Here is a 16387-nt window from a genome sequence, read left to right as displayed (position 1 = left end):
AGACAGCTTCCAGGGGGCATGGGGTGATGGAGGGGGCGGGCAGGCAGAGTTAGGAAATTTCAAATCACCACGGATGCTTAAAGTTCCTTGAGGGTAATCTCCACATCACACTTCTTCCAAGTTGGCAGGTAAACAGGGCTGAGAGCACTGGAGAGAAGCTGAGCCTTCTTTCTTCACGGAGCCCAGAGAAAGAGTAACTTTGTTGAGACAGCGTAGTAGAGGCTAGAGCTTTGGCACCAGTGTCAGCTGGCCATGGGGACAGAGCCTGGCTCTGTCACTTACCATGGGACCTGAGTCCAGAGACTTGACGTCAGGGTCTCATTTTTCTCATCTATAAAATGTAAGATAATGGTGTTACCCACCTCCTCTGGTATCTTAAGGATCCGATGATGTAATAATAAATGTTACTGAAAGTGCATTTCAGTAACGCAAATTTTGAGCATCAGTTATGTGCCAGGCACCACTAAGCATTGATCACTGAAGAGGGCAGATCGATACTCTGTCTTCATAAACGGACCGTCTAGTAGATCATAAGGTCTTCACCCCCATCAGGCTTTCTGACCTGGTGCGTGTCAGGCTCCGCGCTAGGAGCTCTCATTTATAATATGTGAGCCCCAGTAAGAAGCTAAGAGGTAAGTATCATATTAGCCCAACCTCTTTTCTCTGTAGAACAGTAAGTTCATTTAGGAATGAGACTGACGCAATGCTCCATCCACCTCATTGTGTGCCAGGTCCTTAGTTACCGAGTAGCCCTGTGTAACAGAACAACCCTGCCTGCTAAGCTACTCAGGGAGAAGCTATCTTGTATCACTGGCTTTTTTTGTAACCTCATTACATTCTGTTTACTGATGTTGGAGAGAGCTTGTGTTCTGGTCTAGGCTGGGGAAGCATTAAAGAAGGACTTGTCTCCTTCAATCCTGTGAGAGCAAGGTTGCTAAGGAGACCATTGTCATATTAACTCAGTAAACACTGAGATGTTCGTGACTCTAGTGAGGAGAGGTTTTCTCTTTTGAGATTGAAGGGGGAGAGCCGTCATGGAGATTGTTGCCATCCTGTTGGCAAAGGGGATCAAATCACTTTGCAATTCTCTATCTTTCTGTTTGTCCGGAGGCTAGAAAGGAGTCATGGGAGATGGAGAAACTCCGTTGTCATCTTTTAGCCAATGGAGAACTCTGGGCTCCCTAAGGTTACTCTGGAAACCCTGTGCCTTATACTTAAAGCAAGCTATTTAAAAAAAAAAAAAAAAAGGCAGGCGAAAATAAAGAAAAACAAAACCATGAGAGCCACTTTGGGAGAACGTGCCCGCCTCTTTGTAGCTGGGTTGGATAAACAGGTTCCTGATGAGGTGAGGGCTTGGATGTCAGGCTGGTTTGAAGACACAGAAAGGATTCCACCCTCCTGGAGGAACTAATCCTATGCCTGAGATGAGCTCATTTTGCTTGCTTAGGAAAAGTAAAGTGAAGGCGTGAATCTATTCCCTGACTGATTGCAGACTTGGATTAATTTCAAAGGTGCCTAGGTATGCATTCCTTGCAATAAAGTATTTATCATAGGATGAAAATGATTGATCAGATGAGTGGTATTCCAGCTCACGGGAGATTTGAGTTCTGTACTCTAAAGGATATGGATTGATCCAAAGTGTATCCAAATCTGGGGAAGCCTCCCCTGTGGTTGGTTGAGGGTCTGTTATAAGTACAGAGACGGGGTCTCTATGAAGCCGAAATAGGAATCTCCCAAAGAGCTCAGTGCACCCACAGGCTTTGGCTCATGGAATCATATATGCATGGATCGTAGGGGCTGAATGGAAACATCATGATGATGTCACCAATTTCAACTTGCGGAAGGATGGTCTGGGAGCCAGAAAGATTCGATTCGTTGTTCAAGGTCAAACAGGCCATAACTAGAACCCAGGTCTCCTCACTCCTAGTCTTGTTTTTCACACCAGGAGAGTGTTGGGTTTTTTCATGGTTTCAAGTGTCTTCGTGGAATTTACTCACGGTTGTGGCATCATGTGATCTCATCTCCATTTGTGCCGCAAGAATGCGGACCAGATAAATCAGCTCCTGCTTCCCTTTTCTTCATCCCCTGCACTTGTACGGTACTTAAGCATCTCTGTCCCCAGCAACTTGCGGTTCCTGCTCAGCTCTTTGTTGCCTGCGGTTCCTGTCCTGGCCGATCCCTGCTGAGCGATACAGGGTGATAGACGGGTGTGGGGAGAGAAGACGGACAGCTACCAGGGAAGAATCTGTGGTTCGGAGGCCTTTTGGTGACACGCACACACAGAGAGACCAAAGAAGAGTGGCTGTTTCAAACAGCATAAATAGAAAACCACGGAGCCTCAGTGCTCGCTGCTACATAATGAATGTTCTTGCCTTTTCTTAACAACATTTTAAGTCAGTAATTGGCCCAACAGGGGACACGAACTATACACCGACTCACAGAATAGTAGAGAAAGATCTCAGAATGGCATCGCCTCCCACCGAGAGAGCTGCCTGTGTGCCGAGCCCCGTAGAGACACGTGGCTGGCATTTAGAGGAGCACAGACATTCGGCATAAGAAAGGGCTGTGGAGGACAACCATCCCTGGGGTCCCTGGCCTTTTCCACATCAGAGGGTTCTTTGCTATGTCTCCCCCTTCCCGTGGGCCTCATGTTCTGAAGGATGCAGCCAGCAAACTAAACTGCTCTGATCATCTGGAAAAGGATGTGTTTCCCCACAGAATAACCACGGATCTGTGGAACTAACGATCACTCGGTTTACAGGCTGCTTCTAAAAGAGAAGTGGCCCATCCCATCTGAAATAATAACGATACCAGTAATGATAGGCTGTATTAGATGCCTCCTGGGCCCCCACCCAGGGATTGACAAACCTTATCTTACTTAGTTTTTACTAAGTGGTCGTGAGTGGTCATTTCACAGTTGAGGAAACTGAGGTACAAAGGAGTTCTGGAACTTGCCCACCAGGCTCCAAACTTGGGTTGTTCTGACTGCAAAGTCACTCTTAACCATCATATGCTGCCGCCTTTTCATTAGTCTTTTTGCAATATGGACAGTCATTTGGGGAATGTTCATTCGTTTCATAAGCTTCTGCAAGGTTGGAGGTTCCAGGTGAAATATTTTTGTTTGGATCTCGTTAAGTTAAGGCATAGTTAAGGCAGTGGAGGCCCAGAGGAGTAAGGATTTTGCTCAGTATCAACCCAGCTAATTAGCAGCAATGCTCATTTTAAATCCTGTCTTTTCTAACTTGGTTCTGAGCTCTTCCTGTCTCACCAGCTTCAGCAGGTACTGGTTGACCACCTACCAAAGGGACAGCAGATAAGTAGCATGTATGTCATCACCCTCCCAACCTATATCTGCTGCAGACATTACTAATCAATTATGGAACTCTTCCTGCTGAGCCTGGATGTAGTTTGAGGCAGGCACTCCGGATCAACTGGATTTGGGAAATGAGATAAACCCTATTTACTGTTGTCACCACGCACAGCACTGTTCAAGGCCTTCCAGACAACACAAAATAAGTACGAAATGAGTATCTGCTTTCAAAACTGTTATTGCTTTCAGAAAATTTTATCAGTCCAAGGTCACTTCTCTCAGAGTACTAGGAAAGACCAAGTTCAATGCTGGTGAGTTTTAGAGACAGATAAGCAATGTTATGAGTTGATGCCCATACTCTGCTCACAAGGCCATGATAAGCCAATATGGGAGCGGGGACGGGGACCACCAGGAGCGGGCTGGGTGCCAGTGGGAGGAGCTGTTAGCTGAGGGGCTGGTCAATGTGAGACAGTGGTAAGACTGGGGTCAACGTGTAGGTGCACAAAGCTGAGGGCAGGGGGTATAAAACCTGACAAGAGAAAGCTGAGACTGACAGCTGCAATACATGCATATTCAGGAGCTCCAGACAAGAGAGCTCTTCTCCTCCCCTCCTGCACCCCCTCCTCTTTTATGTGGTGGTCGTATAAATGGAAGGGTAATAGAACTAAGAGAGAAGGGTCATAGAATGTTGGCCTTCACAGAATCTTTGGGGCCTCTCTGAAGTAGACTTGGACAAGGACATTTCCTGAGTGATGGATGCCGTGTGGTCAGCAAATTTGGTCAAGATTCTTCCAGCCAAAGTCTGTGTCGAATGGGTTGTTACTGCACCTGCCTGAGGGCCGTGGCTGCTGGGGTGATGGATCACGGGAGCATTAGTGAAGGGGATGAAAAGAACAAAGGGAGGAGGACCAAAATGTGGGGTGAAGGAGATGGTGGGGGCACTAAGTCTAAAGGCTGGGAAGAGAGGGCGCATGCGGATGCCGAAATGAGTGGCTCCATTTCCATTTGGAATTCCAAGAAATAAGGGCTTTCTAAAGAAGTGTGTCTTCGAGGGAAGAATTCTATTTCATGGATGTGTCAAAGTTTCGTACCAAGCTCCTCTCCGCGGCAAGAGGAGCTCAGGCATTGTCTGCACCCAGAGCTTGGGGAAGGGGATAGCGTCTCACTGCGCTCAGCAGCTGCTCTCTGCACCATTTTGGACCAATTCCAGCTTGAATACATTGCCACTGCCTGCCTAAATCCACCCTTAAACCCCAAGAGGGCGTCTTCGAGAATTATTCTCACAATTCCAGAGACAGAATGAGCCTCTTTAAACCAATGAGAGAGCAGCCCTTGACTGGTGGTTCGTTATGTTCAATTCAAAATCAACCCCCTGCTGTTCAAGCTTCCGTTGTGCCTGGGGCTCTTGGAAGAAGAAATCACATGTTGTCCTAGAGAAGGTTGGATGTGGCATGTGGGGCCAGGTTACAACATGTTGTCACATCTGAAAGACACATGGGGTGACAATGTAGTAGACTGTTGTGACAGCCTAGGAAAGGTTTTGCACATCAGAATCCTGGGGGAAATGGTTTTAAGCATAAGAATATTTTTAATATATATATATTTTTTATGAGCTTTGCGATTTGTACAGCCCAAGATGCTGTTTCTGTGGAGAGAAGCAAAGAGGTCACCTCCTGGGTGTGAGGTGCAAAGATGGTAACTGTCTTTCGTATGTCGCCAGGTTCCTACATGCTGGCGGGCCAAATCTGGCCCACTGTTGTTTGTGTAAATAAAGTTTTATTAGAACACAGCAAATTTATTTGTATACTGTCAGGAAACAGCAGAAAAGTTGAGTCATTGCATTAGAGACTGAATTGCAATGGTCCTTCACAGGAAGAGTTTGCTGATCCCTGATTTGGGGAAAATCTGGGAAACCACGTAATCTTGTAATTTGAAGCTGAGGTTCTTTGCTAGTCCGGGACCTCTCTCACCTTTTTTTTTCTGCTCAGGGAATTGCCAAAGGAGCAGACTCCTGTCGGTGCATTTGAGGCTCCTGGGTCACTGGCTTCTGTCTGGGTCCAGCACTGGCTGGTACTGGCAGGAGACTGGAGAGGGAGAAAATGGTTAATTACACACACACACGATCTGGTCAGCATCTCCAGTGGCTACCGTGTCTCCTGCTGTGGCCCCAGATTCTGTTGGACTCGCCCACTGTGATGCCAGCTTCCACTGGGGGACCTCAGACTCTGGGTAACACTGTCTTCCCCCTTTTACCTACAGCCAAGATGGGGTAGGGGTTTCCTGCGGGATTCCTCTCTGGGCCCTCTCACTGGGGCGTGTTCATGTCTCAGCCCTTCCATCACGTGTATAACCAGTTCCCTGTCTCAGATTCCCTATTCTTCATCCATACAGTTGTCTCTTTTCCTTGTTCGATCCTGACAGATACAAGTCCTGACTCTGAATCCTAGGCCAGAGCCTGAGTCCTCCTCAGCATTTGGTTTTCTACCGTGATTGAGCTGTTAGAGCTTGGCTCTGAATTCTCAGGGCCTCTGTTCTGCCACGTGTTGGGAGCAGACACTCCGTCCACCAAGGAGTCCTTGCTGGGACCCTGGGTTTCTCTCCCCTCGCCTCATGAGCACCCATCTCCATCCTCCAATACTGCTCTCCTGCCCACGGTGAGATGGGCCCCTGAACCGGTGGCACTATTAGAGTTCCCAGTTTCTGGCTTTTCTGGCCAGAAAAACTATGCCCCCACCATCCAAGAAAGGTCATCCATCTGCGGCTCTTAGCTTGTTCCTGAATTGTTCACACTCTTAATGCACCTCTGCCCAGCTCCAGCCTCTTGGTCCAGTTAACACCAACTTCAGGTTGTTTGGCCCTGGTGTTCTTGGCATTTGAATCTTGGCCCTCTGTAGCCCATCTGTTTTTTGTTTTGTTTTGTTTTTCAGATTTAAAAATTGGTTCTGAAAAACAAAAAGAATCCGTGGTCCAAACATTTCAGGAAATGCTGGTTTAGACAAATTTAAAGAGGTCTCTTCGCTGCAGGGTGTCTCAGAACCTTTAAAATACAAAGCCATTGAGCTTGTAGTGTTTTCAAAGCTAACTCGAACGTGGAACTCTTCTTCTCTGTGTGTGTGGATTATCTTGTGGGACTTGGGAAGCATGAAGCATTATTTGATATTATAAATTTTGGTCATTTTTTTTGGTCTAACTTCCATCCTTCTCCCACCCACTGCCTTCTGGTGACAGGATACTTCTCTCCAGTCAAAGACCTTTTCCATCCAGGGTAGGTGGGAAGGACACCCTTGCCACCATCTCCAGCACCAAGATTGGGAATGGGACCCAGTTCTGTTCTCAGGGTTTGGCTGAGGATAAGAATGCGTTCTAAGCTGGACCAATCAGAGTCCTTGCTAGGTCTTTTCTGTCAAGAGTTTCAGGGAAGACTTGTTTTTTCTTCCACTGGAGATGTTGAGTTGCTAGGATAGTAGTGGGCCAGCAGGTCAAATGCCTGTCAGGTAGGTTTCTACTCTCTCTATTGGAGTAGAAACCCAAGCCAAGAAAGACAGCAGAATTGAGAGATGGAGAGAGAGCAGAGTCCTGACAATACTGCCTGAGCCTCTGTGCTCAGCCTGGTCTGAAGCTAGTTCCATTTCTTTGACTTCTTAATCCCATGAGTTAATAAATCCCATCACCCCTTTAAAATGTTATTTTTGCTTAAGCTAGTTTGAGTTCACTTTTTCCCTCTCACAAATGAAATGCACCTGACTAATGGATGAAAAAAACCCAGCCTCCTCTGGTTCAATATATGTGCCTTGCCACCTTGGGTCAGAATCCCCCTGCTGTCCCTGAATCCTCGGGATGCAGCCCTCAAGGTCAAGCTCCATAGCCGGTGTTCTGGTCTACCCATCCGGGTTCCCCAAAGGGAGGTGGCTGGATAGAAGTGAGCGCTTGAATGTGGAGCAGCAGATGGAGCAAGTGTAGCTTCCACCCATAATTCATCTCTCCAGTGCCAGCTCACAGCCTTAGCATCCTGGGAGCTGGTCACAGGCAGACCTACTCGGTAGGCTCTTAGGGACATGGTCACACAGCTCTGGGCCTCCCCTAGGATTATGCCGTGATTCTGTGTTTGCTCTAAATGTCTACATTCTCTGCTGTTACACTGTTCCAACACCAAAGATCATTGATTCCAGATCATTGATGCTGGAATAATTTACTTGGTGCAGCTAGAAAACAACATATGTTGACTTGAATGATACTCAGATTAGTAAAAGAGACTTCAAGGCCTTCCCGCTGAGTGGCAGTTTTAATTTGGAAACTGCTCACATGGAATGGCAGAAGTGCCAAGAATACAGGTGTAAACAAGTGGTAGAAATGAGAAGAATCAGAGGTGTGAAGAGAACAATGGAAATATTAGCCTCCAAGCTCAGCACCACTCAGAGTCAGAGCAGAGCTTCCACAGACAATCTTGTTGATACTCAGACCACCCTCTGAGCGGGCAAAGATGATGCGTTTCATTTTGCAGACATTACTGAAGTGGCCAAAACTATGAAGTGACTTACCCAAGGTCACATAGCCAGAGGGAGGCAGTCAGGGCTTGGCGTGGGATATCTGGCCCTGTTCTAGCTCTCTTTACACACAAACCCGCAAGGCTGTGTTGGCTGCTTCCCGTCCATGGTCAGTGCAGGGCTCTGTTTACCTTTTTTCCAGCCAGTGCATACAGTGATTCTGCCCTTAATCCCCACCCCAAGGTCTAAATTTGCCCCCCAACAGTAAACATCATTTTGCTAGAACGTCTGTGTTTTCTTTCCACCACTAGCCTTTCCATTCGCCACCTGTGAAAACGGTGACTGTAGATTCCAACTCCAACCATAAAGGGTCAGAGTCTGAGAGCAGTGTGGCTGCAGAGTATTGTGGCGAATATTTTCCTTTTCCCAATCGTTCCTTTCTTGATTTAGTGGCTTCTTGGGACATCTTAACAAATCAAAGAATATACATTTTTTTAAGGAGAGTAAAGTCTTTCAAAGATAATCCTTGATAACATGGTGGACATAAGTAAATTTTATCATTCTTAACAGACCCAACCAACTCCATGAAGATGAGCTAACAGACCTCAGTGAAGACAGCAGCCATCATTTAAAACATTAGTTATCTTTTCTTTGGTGTTTTTCTCCCCAACTCAGTCATAAGCTCCCGGAGAAATTGTGCCTGTCTTGTTCATCACTGTATATCCTCAGTAGTAGTAGAGGGTTGAGCGCATAGTAAATGCTTATATTAAGAAATAATATAATGATTGAATGAATAAACAAACCATTAAGATAAGATAATTAAATCAGCACAAGTGCAACGTACTCATTGGCTGATCCTAGATAAACATCAGCCTCTGAGCTTTATGACCAATAACAAGTTCTCTGTTCATTCAGTGTAATTCACTACCATTCAGCAAAGTAGTTATTGATCTCCTGCTGTGGGCCAGGAGCGTCTTAGATTTAGAGCCACTTCTTATACTTTTTAGAATAAATCAATATGCAAACCACACAGACATTCAAACATGTAAACAAACATACACACACAAACACACTCACATACGTATCTGTATATAGATGTATAAAATGTAGTTTTAAAAGTCTTACTTTTGTTAAGACGTCAGTACTACCCAAAGCTATCTACAGTTTTAATGCAATCCCTGTCAAAATCTCACTGATGTTTTTTTTTGCACGCATAGAAAAACGCATCTTAAAATTCATGTGGAATCTCAAAGGACCCCAAGTAGCCAAAACAATCCTGTAAAAGAAGAACAAAGCTCAAGGATTCACACTTCCTGGTTTCAGATTTGACCACAAATCTACATTATTCAAAATAGTGTGGTACTGACTTAGTGACAGACACATGGACCAATGGAATAGAATAGAGAGTCCAGAAGTAAATCCTCCCGTTTATGGTTCAATGATTTTCAGTAAGGATGCCAAGACCATTCAATAGGAAAGTACAGTATTTTCAAGAAATGGTGCTGATAAAATTGGGTATTCACATGCAAAAGAATGAAGCTATACCCTTACCTACTACAACATACAAAAATTAACTCAAAATGAATCAAAGACTTAAATGTAAGACCTAAAACCAGGTCCACTCAAGTGCTAGGCGTGGTCACATGACCCAGACATGGCTAATCAGAACATTTCATTCTCTTGGCCATGAGGATTGATTTAGGGATGAGCAGTGACTTCGGTTGGTCCAATGAGAGTTAGCCCTGGGGCTTTTGCTCCACTCTTGGGATAGGGAGCTCTTTTGCCTTCTAGGGTCTTTAGCTGGAAAGGCGCAAATTTCAAGCTGTCTGTGGCCAGTTTTACCATCTTGCATGTATCTAGGAATGGAGTCAGCACACTGCCTTCAGGAGAGCAGAAGTGAGAAAAAGAGAATGTTGGGAAAGCGAAATGAACTGACAATTGGTGTAAACGTCTAGGTACAGCCACACCTGCAGATCACGCATCTTTATATGTGGCAACCAGTGCATCTTTGTTTAAACTATTTTGAGTTGGGTTTCTGTCATTTGCAACCAAAAGAGTCCTGATGAATATGTCTAAGACATGTAACATCTAGCATAGTGCTAAAGCATAATACGTGATCAATGCTAATTAAATGTTGTCGCTAATCATCTAGCTGACAACTATCTAAGTACCTTCTGTGTGCCAAGCATCTTAAGTTATTTCAAGCCCTGGAAATAGCCATGATATACTTGAAGGCTTGGATTCCATGATATACTTGAAGGCTCGGATTCCAGTCCTGGCTTCATCCCTTATATGTGATCTTGGATAAGTTACTACTACTGTCTGAGCCTCAGTTTCCCTCATAGGCAAGAAGAGGGAGTTGAAACAGATGAGACATTGCAAATTGGTGGTCGTGGGCTATAGCCAGCCCTTCTTTTGGTGTTTCATTTGGCCTTCACAGCATTTTACAATTTAATTTCAGATGCAAACTCATGTATCCAGCTTCTCTAGAAAAATTGGGAGGCAGCCCACACTGGGCCCCCATTGCCACATAGCAACGACAGACAGGTTTTAAGAGGGGCAGGTCTGCTCTGAGTTACCCCAGACTCCACCCCTCCCCATCATCGTATACTTGTCTGCTTCACTCAGCTTTGACCTGGTGACCACAAGAAGCATCTGAGTTTGTGTTTTCCAGACCAGACAGACTCTTCTGGCTCTAACGTTTTCTGAGAAGGCAGAATGTACCCTTCGTGTTCCAGGAAAAGAGATTGAAACCAAGTAGGAAAACACCCACCGTACTTGGGAAGCAGTCTGTTATTCTCACCTCTCCTTGGTCACTGGAGGGTCCCCAGGCCCAGGGAAATGGCAGCAGTCAGCGGGCAGAGACGAGCAAGCCAAGATTGTCTTTCTTTGCTTCTCAGTCAGACAAAGAAAATCCCTCTCGGTGCAAAGCCTCCCCAGCAGCTTTGATGTCCCTCTTCCAAGTGCACCACTTCCGACAAGAGAGGCAGGCCGGGGCAGGGAGCTGAGAACAAAAACGCGCTTCCTGGGCTGCTAATTATTCTCCTTCTGTGTAAATAATTATCTGGAAGGGAAAAAAAAAAACAGTCCACAGCGAAAGAGCTGGAAAAGCAAAAGGAAGATGAAAGGGGGCTGGGGATTTGATGTGTCCCCGGGAGCAACCCTTGAAGGGAAAGCAAGGCACAGCAAAAGCCCCCTTACTTCCTGGGTTTTCAACACCTAGCCTGGGACTTTCAAAGCCCTTGGCATCGGTGCTGTAATTAAATCGTGGTTCTGGAAGCTGGTATGTGGATAATCCAACGGTTTTTGGCCCTGGCTCCTGCCGGACTCTGCTGGAGCCCTAGAGAAGTGAGGCTCTGGGGTCGGCTGAGCCTGAGTTTGAGCTTGGCTCCACTGCTAATTATAAAAGGGATTATGGACAACTTGCTGCTTCTCACCTTAGGACCTATGCAGAAGCTCACCCAAGGCTGAGTCTGGGTTGAAGGCAGAAAAAAAACAGCGTCAGGGAGGCCCGTTAGGAACTGGTGAGTCACTCTGGTAGTGAAAGAGCAGCAGACTCGTGAGGCCAGAGAAGCAGGCTGGGGGGAGAGGAAGCCATCAGAGGCCCGATAGCAGAAGAAGTTTGGTGAGTCCTGACCATTTTTTCCTGAGTGCAAAGGGGCATTTGAGTTTCTCCCTGGAGGCATGGGAAGGACAGGTGAGCGGTATCTGAGCCTCCCAAACTGGCAAAGGAAGGGAATTGAGTTGGGGGAATCACTGCCCACTATCTGCTCATCTGGGCCTGACAGTGGGGCCATTCATTGGCAGGGCTTTCAGAGGCATCCACGGAGGACATTTAGAAGAAAGAATGAGAAACAGGACACCCCAGTCACCCAGCCGTCCACAAAAGACTCTCTGAACCAGGGCTGTGTATACCTGGTGCGCAGAGGAAGAAAACTGCATTCAGCTGTTTGTACGCTCCCAAACCATGAATCCAAGTAAGATGACACGTTATCATCTTATCTGCAGCCTGGGGAAGCGGGATCCCAAAGAGCCTGTTCCGGAATCTATTCAGTGCCAAAGAACTGGAGCCCCTGGCTTTGTGAGTGGTAAGGGGATTTCCTCTCCTCTCATTGGATCAAAAGACAGATGATACTTGTTGCATTGGCATGTGTCGTGGAGTCTGGGAGTGGCGATTGCATGGCAGGGCTGTTCTGTCTACACCTGGTGAGACTCTGAGGTCCCCATTCATCAAGGGCAGTAAGAGAAGGTAACACCATGGGTCTTCAGGGGACGTGTGGGCTGAGCACCAGGAATTATTGATGAAAATGCAGAATTAGCCCAGGCCCCAGATGAGCCAGGAGGTGGATAAGGAGCCAGTTTATCTCCTCTGTGTTGGGTCAGCTGGGGCATAAGATTGCTAAACTTAACCCTATCCTTAACCTTAACCCTAACCTTAATCCTAACCCTAATCCCAGTTAAATTTGAATTTCAGATTTAAAACCCCACAATTTTTAGCATAAGTATATCCTATCCAATATTTGGGACATACTTACACTAAAAATATTCATTGTTTATCTGAAATTAAAATTGACCTGGGCATCTTATATTTTATTTGCTAAATCTGGCAATCCTAGCTGGGAACTTTGTGGAAAGTTAATGTAGGAAGTGAAGACTTGTGACCTGCAGGATAAAATGTTTTGCTTTGGCCAGCACAGTGCTTCAGAAATAAGGGTGTTTCGGGAGTTCCCTGGTGGTCCAGCGGTTAGGACTCTGTGCTTCCGCTACAGGGGGCGTGGCTTCGATCCCTGGTCTGGGAACTAAGATCCCACATGCCTCGCAGTGCAGCCAAAAAAAAAAAAACTTCCACCTTCTCTTGAGAAGTCATAGATCAGGTCACACCTCCCTGTTGGCTACCAGTTTACCACCATCCTTACTCCTGCTTACCCACCTGGTCCCAGTTTGCTCTTTTATTGTTTGCTGGTTGTTATTTCATTGGAGTTTGAGACCCATCGGCTCACCTCAGGGGACACAGGGAGAGACCCTGGTTCACTCACTGCGATGACGAACTCTCCAGATCGAGAGCCTGGAGTCACTGATGAGAGGTTCAGCTTTGTCGTGGGCACTATACTCTCCCTCTGCTTGGGTCTTCATCCTCCCATCTAGAAAGTGGAGATAAGTCCTGCCCTACCTCACTCTGGAATGGGATGAAGATGGCAAGAAAGTGTGAGTCTGAAAGTTCTCTGAGAAAGGAAGTGACCTTGATCATGGCTTTCACCAGACCTCCACTCATGAGCCCTCCACTCTGCAGTCAAAATGATCTTCCCAAAATGTACATCCTGCCATGGTTTCCTGCAAGATGCCACCCAAACTTCCTCCCATGGCCTGCAGGGCTCAGTGGTTTGTTTCACCCTAACCTATCTCCAAACCCATCTACTCCTACTGCTTTCCATGCAGTGCTGCAGACCCTGAACTTTCCAGTTCCTCAAGCTCACCGTGGACATTTGAGTATGATGCTTCTTGTGCCTGGAACATGCTCCCTGCCCCTTTCAGTGGTTGCAGCTGAATTCCACCCCTCTTCATCCCACACTCTGTTAGGATATAGCTGTCCTTGCTATGTGTCCTATATCACTCTCCTTCCCCAGTCAAGACACTTCTCCACGTCAAAAGCTGGCCCTGGCTTATTTGAACTAGGACAAGGGGTTACTGGAAGAAGCTTCTGGAAGCAGGGAAACCTTAGGGATCGTAAAAGCAGAAGTTGGAGGATGGTCTCTAAGACATTGCCGTGGGTGACACAGTCCCAACTACTTTCTGTCTCTGACAGAAATTGAAATTTCTGATCAAAATTCAGGTGACTCTGATCAAAATTCAAATTCATGACCAACAGGCTGTGATTGGCCAAATTTGGTCAACGCACAAGCATGTGGCATCTGTGATTGGCACCCTTACCTGAGAAGAGTAAGTCTGGGATATGGGGGTGGGGGGAGAAAGTTCTCCAAAAAGAAAGAGAAGGTGCTGTTATCTCAAGAAGCAAGGAAGGGACTCAGGTAGACCAAACCAACCAGTGTCTTGCATAGGTTTATATTGTCATTATTTTTTGGTTTTTTTCCCTTTGTGCCTCTCACTACCTAGACTGCCAATTCCTTGATATCAGCACCTTTTTCTCCCCCATAACACACAGAGCCTCATCTTCCCAGAAACTTATTGGAACCTCCATAAAGATTCATAGAATGAATGAATGTAAGTGCTCTGAAAGGGGGTCTTTGCAGAAAAGAGTTAACATATCAGGCCTGAGGCTGTGATCTTTAGAAAGGCCTGCTTTCAGGGTTGGTCCTTAGCTGGCATCTGGGAGCTTGACTTTCAGAATGCTTCCTCTGTTCCCTAACTGATAAGGTTGATTCTCTGGGCCTGGATTATTTGTACTCTGTGATTTATGGTTGCTTTCCTTCTAGGAACCTGGAATTTTGGTAGTTCCTAGATAGAGAAATCTATGTGATCAGCCCCCAATAAACAACCTAAATTGTGAGTCTCAAACAGGCTACTAGGGGCATTACAACAAATATCAAAAATGTGTGGTTGCATTTCTGCTACTGGAGGGAGAGTGCACCCTGTGTGACCGCCTCCCCCCACCCGCACAGGAGGGAGAGAGCACAGGGTCTTGCACAGGGATTCCTCCAGACCCTACCCGTGCCTCCTTCCTTGCTGAGCTGCCTGCACATCCTGCTGTGTCTCCGTAATGAACTTTAGCTGTGGAGACAATGATGTGCTGAGTCCCATGAGGGCTGCTAGTGGATCACTGGAGGTGTGGATGGTCTTGGGAACCCCCCAGACAGGACCAGACCTTTCAAGCAGGGTCCACAATTTACAAGGCACTTTACAACAGCATTGCACTAATCTTCTTAACTGTTCTGTGAGAGAGGTAATGTTCTCACTTTAGAGATTAGGACCCTAAGGTCCAGAGAGGGGATGGGTTTTAGCCAAGGACCCAAAGCTAATAAACAGAAGAGTGGTTATGTGAACCTGTGTATTCGCCTGGTTCTAAAGTTATGCTAGAGCATCCTCCCCTACAGGGAGGGAGGCTGCCCCATGATGATAGCCTTCAGTGTTCAGGACCGCTTCATTCTGAGCCTCGAAAGGGGGATTGTTCCTTTGGGACCAGCCACTGGATGACTTATCTCCTCTTGTCAGTAGCAGAGCTTATACTTGCATCTGTGTCCATTTGACTCTGGGGTCCCCAAGTTCAGAACCATTACCATTTCTTGGCTGTGTGGCCTCTGACATCTCACTCCATTGCTCCAAGCTTTCATCCCTTCATTCATAAAATGGAATTAACTGTCAACTAACTGATTGTAAGAGGAACACAAGCATCGCCTTTAAAGCACCTAGTATAAAGCCACCAAATGCTGTTTCCTTTCTCTTCCCCACATACTTCCTACATGAGCCTGTGTGAGTCCTACCACTCTCTCTGCCTGTTTCCCCATCTATAAAATTAGGGGGCTGATTTTAATGCTACCAAAGTCCTTCTGGGACTGGCATCATATATCAAAGAATGGGCTTTCCTCTACGGCAGACTTTTAAAATCCCACCAGCTCTGATCATAAGAGACACATCAAACCCACCCTCTGCCACTTAAAAATGAGGCTGTGTATATGTTGCACAAAGACAGTGAGGCAAAAACATGCTCCAGCCTCTCCCAGATGCTGATCCTGGAGGAAGACAGGTCAGAGTGTTGAAAAGTTCTTTGCTTAACGAAGGCAAGGGCAGAGGGAAAAGGGAGGGGAGAGGATTTATAAATGCGTCTGTACTGTCTACAGCCAGGGTCATCAGTCTACTCTTACAGAGCTCGGTGGATAATTTTTATAGAGCTTGGTGGACAAGAAAAAAGATGTGTGGTCAGGAGGCAATAGGGAGTGGTGGGGACTGTGGCAAAGTTTAGGCCCTATGCCGAGCCTTGGAGAGGGAGCCTTCCAGCTCCAACTATTGCTGCCAGATGGGAAGGCAGGAACGGTACTGCCAGCTTGTCTCATTTTTTAAGAAAGAGAAACCAGAATTTTGAAGTAAAATATTTCTATTCTTAAGTTTTAGCTTGAGTTTTCCTAAGGATCTTTGTGAGTACAATAGAGCTCTTCAAGTGGCTGAACTGGCCCACAGACTGTTTGTTTGCAGTCTCTGAGCAGGCCTCATTTGCCACAACTTTGTCACTAAATTCTGAAACATTTGTGACCATAACATGCCTCTGCATCTTCCAAGATGGCCATTTTCGGAGGCATGGGAGGACGATTTTGAAGAAAAGCCAGCATCATTTAACTTTTAGTTTTTCCCCCCAAATACTATGTCTCTTCATACCCCTTTACTTTTGTTCAGGTGTCTCCCTCCTCAAAATAACATCTACCTAGGCAACTCCTATTGAGGCTTCAAAACCCAACTCAAATGTCCACTCCTTTGTGAAGCCTTTACTGATCATCACCCTCTTCTCCCAAGGATTAACTCCTTGCCCCAACTCTGCATCCCCACCACTCTGCTCTCCCTGTTCATCTCATGTATTAATGAGGCTCTCAGTTGAAAACACTCAAACTGGACAATATGAGGTGGCTTTAATAAAGGGATTATTTAC

The 16387-nt window shown here is 46.2% G+C and overlaps 1 long non-coding RNA gene across 1 annotated transcript; it reads right to left on the bottom strand.

Annotated features, from left to right (window-relative positions):
* Positions 1–3563: 3563 nt before the first annotated feature.
* LOC125961222 (uncharacterized) lies at positions 3564–10871 on the bottom strand. Its single transcript, XR_007471645.1, has 3 exons — positions 10598–10871; positions 5281–5394; positions 3564–4793 (listed from the first exon to the last, which is right to left on the bottom strand). It is a non-coding gene; the product is annotated as an uncharacterized LOC125961222 (long non-coding RNA).
* Positions 10872–16387: the final 5516 nt, after the last annotated feature.

This window comes from Orcinus orca, chromosome 15, assembly GCF_937001465.1.
Source record: "Orcinus orca chromosome 15, mOrcOrc1.1, whole genome shotgun sequence".
NCBI classification, from domain to species: Eukaryota; Metazoa; Chordata; class Mammalia; order Artiodactyla; family Delphinidae; genus Orcinus; species Orcinus orca.
The sequence above is the reverse complement of the archived record's forward strand: the minus strand, read 5'-3'. Positions and strand labels throughout refer to the sequence as shown.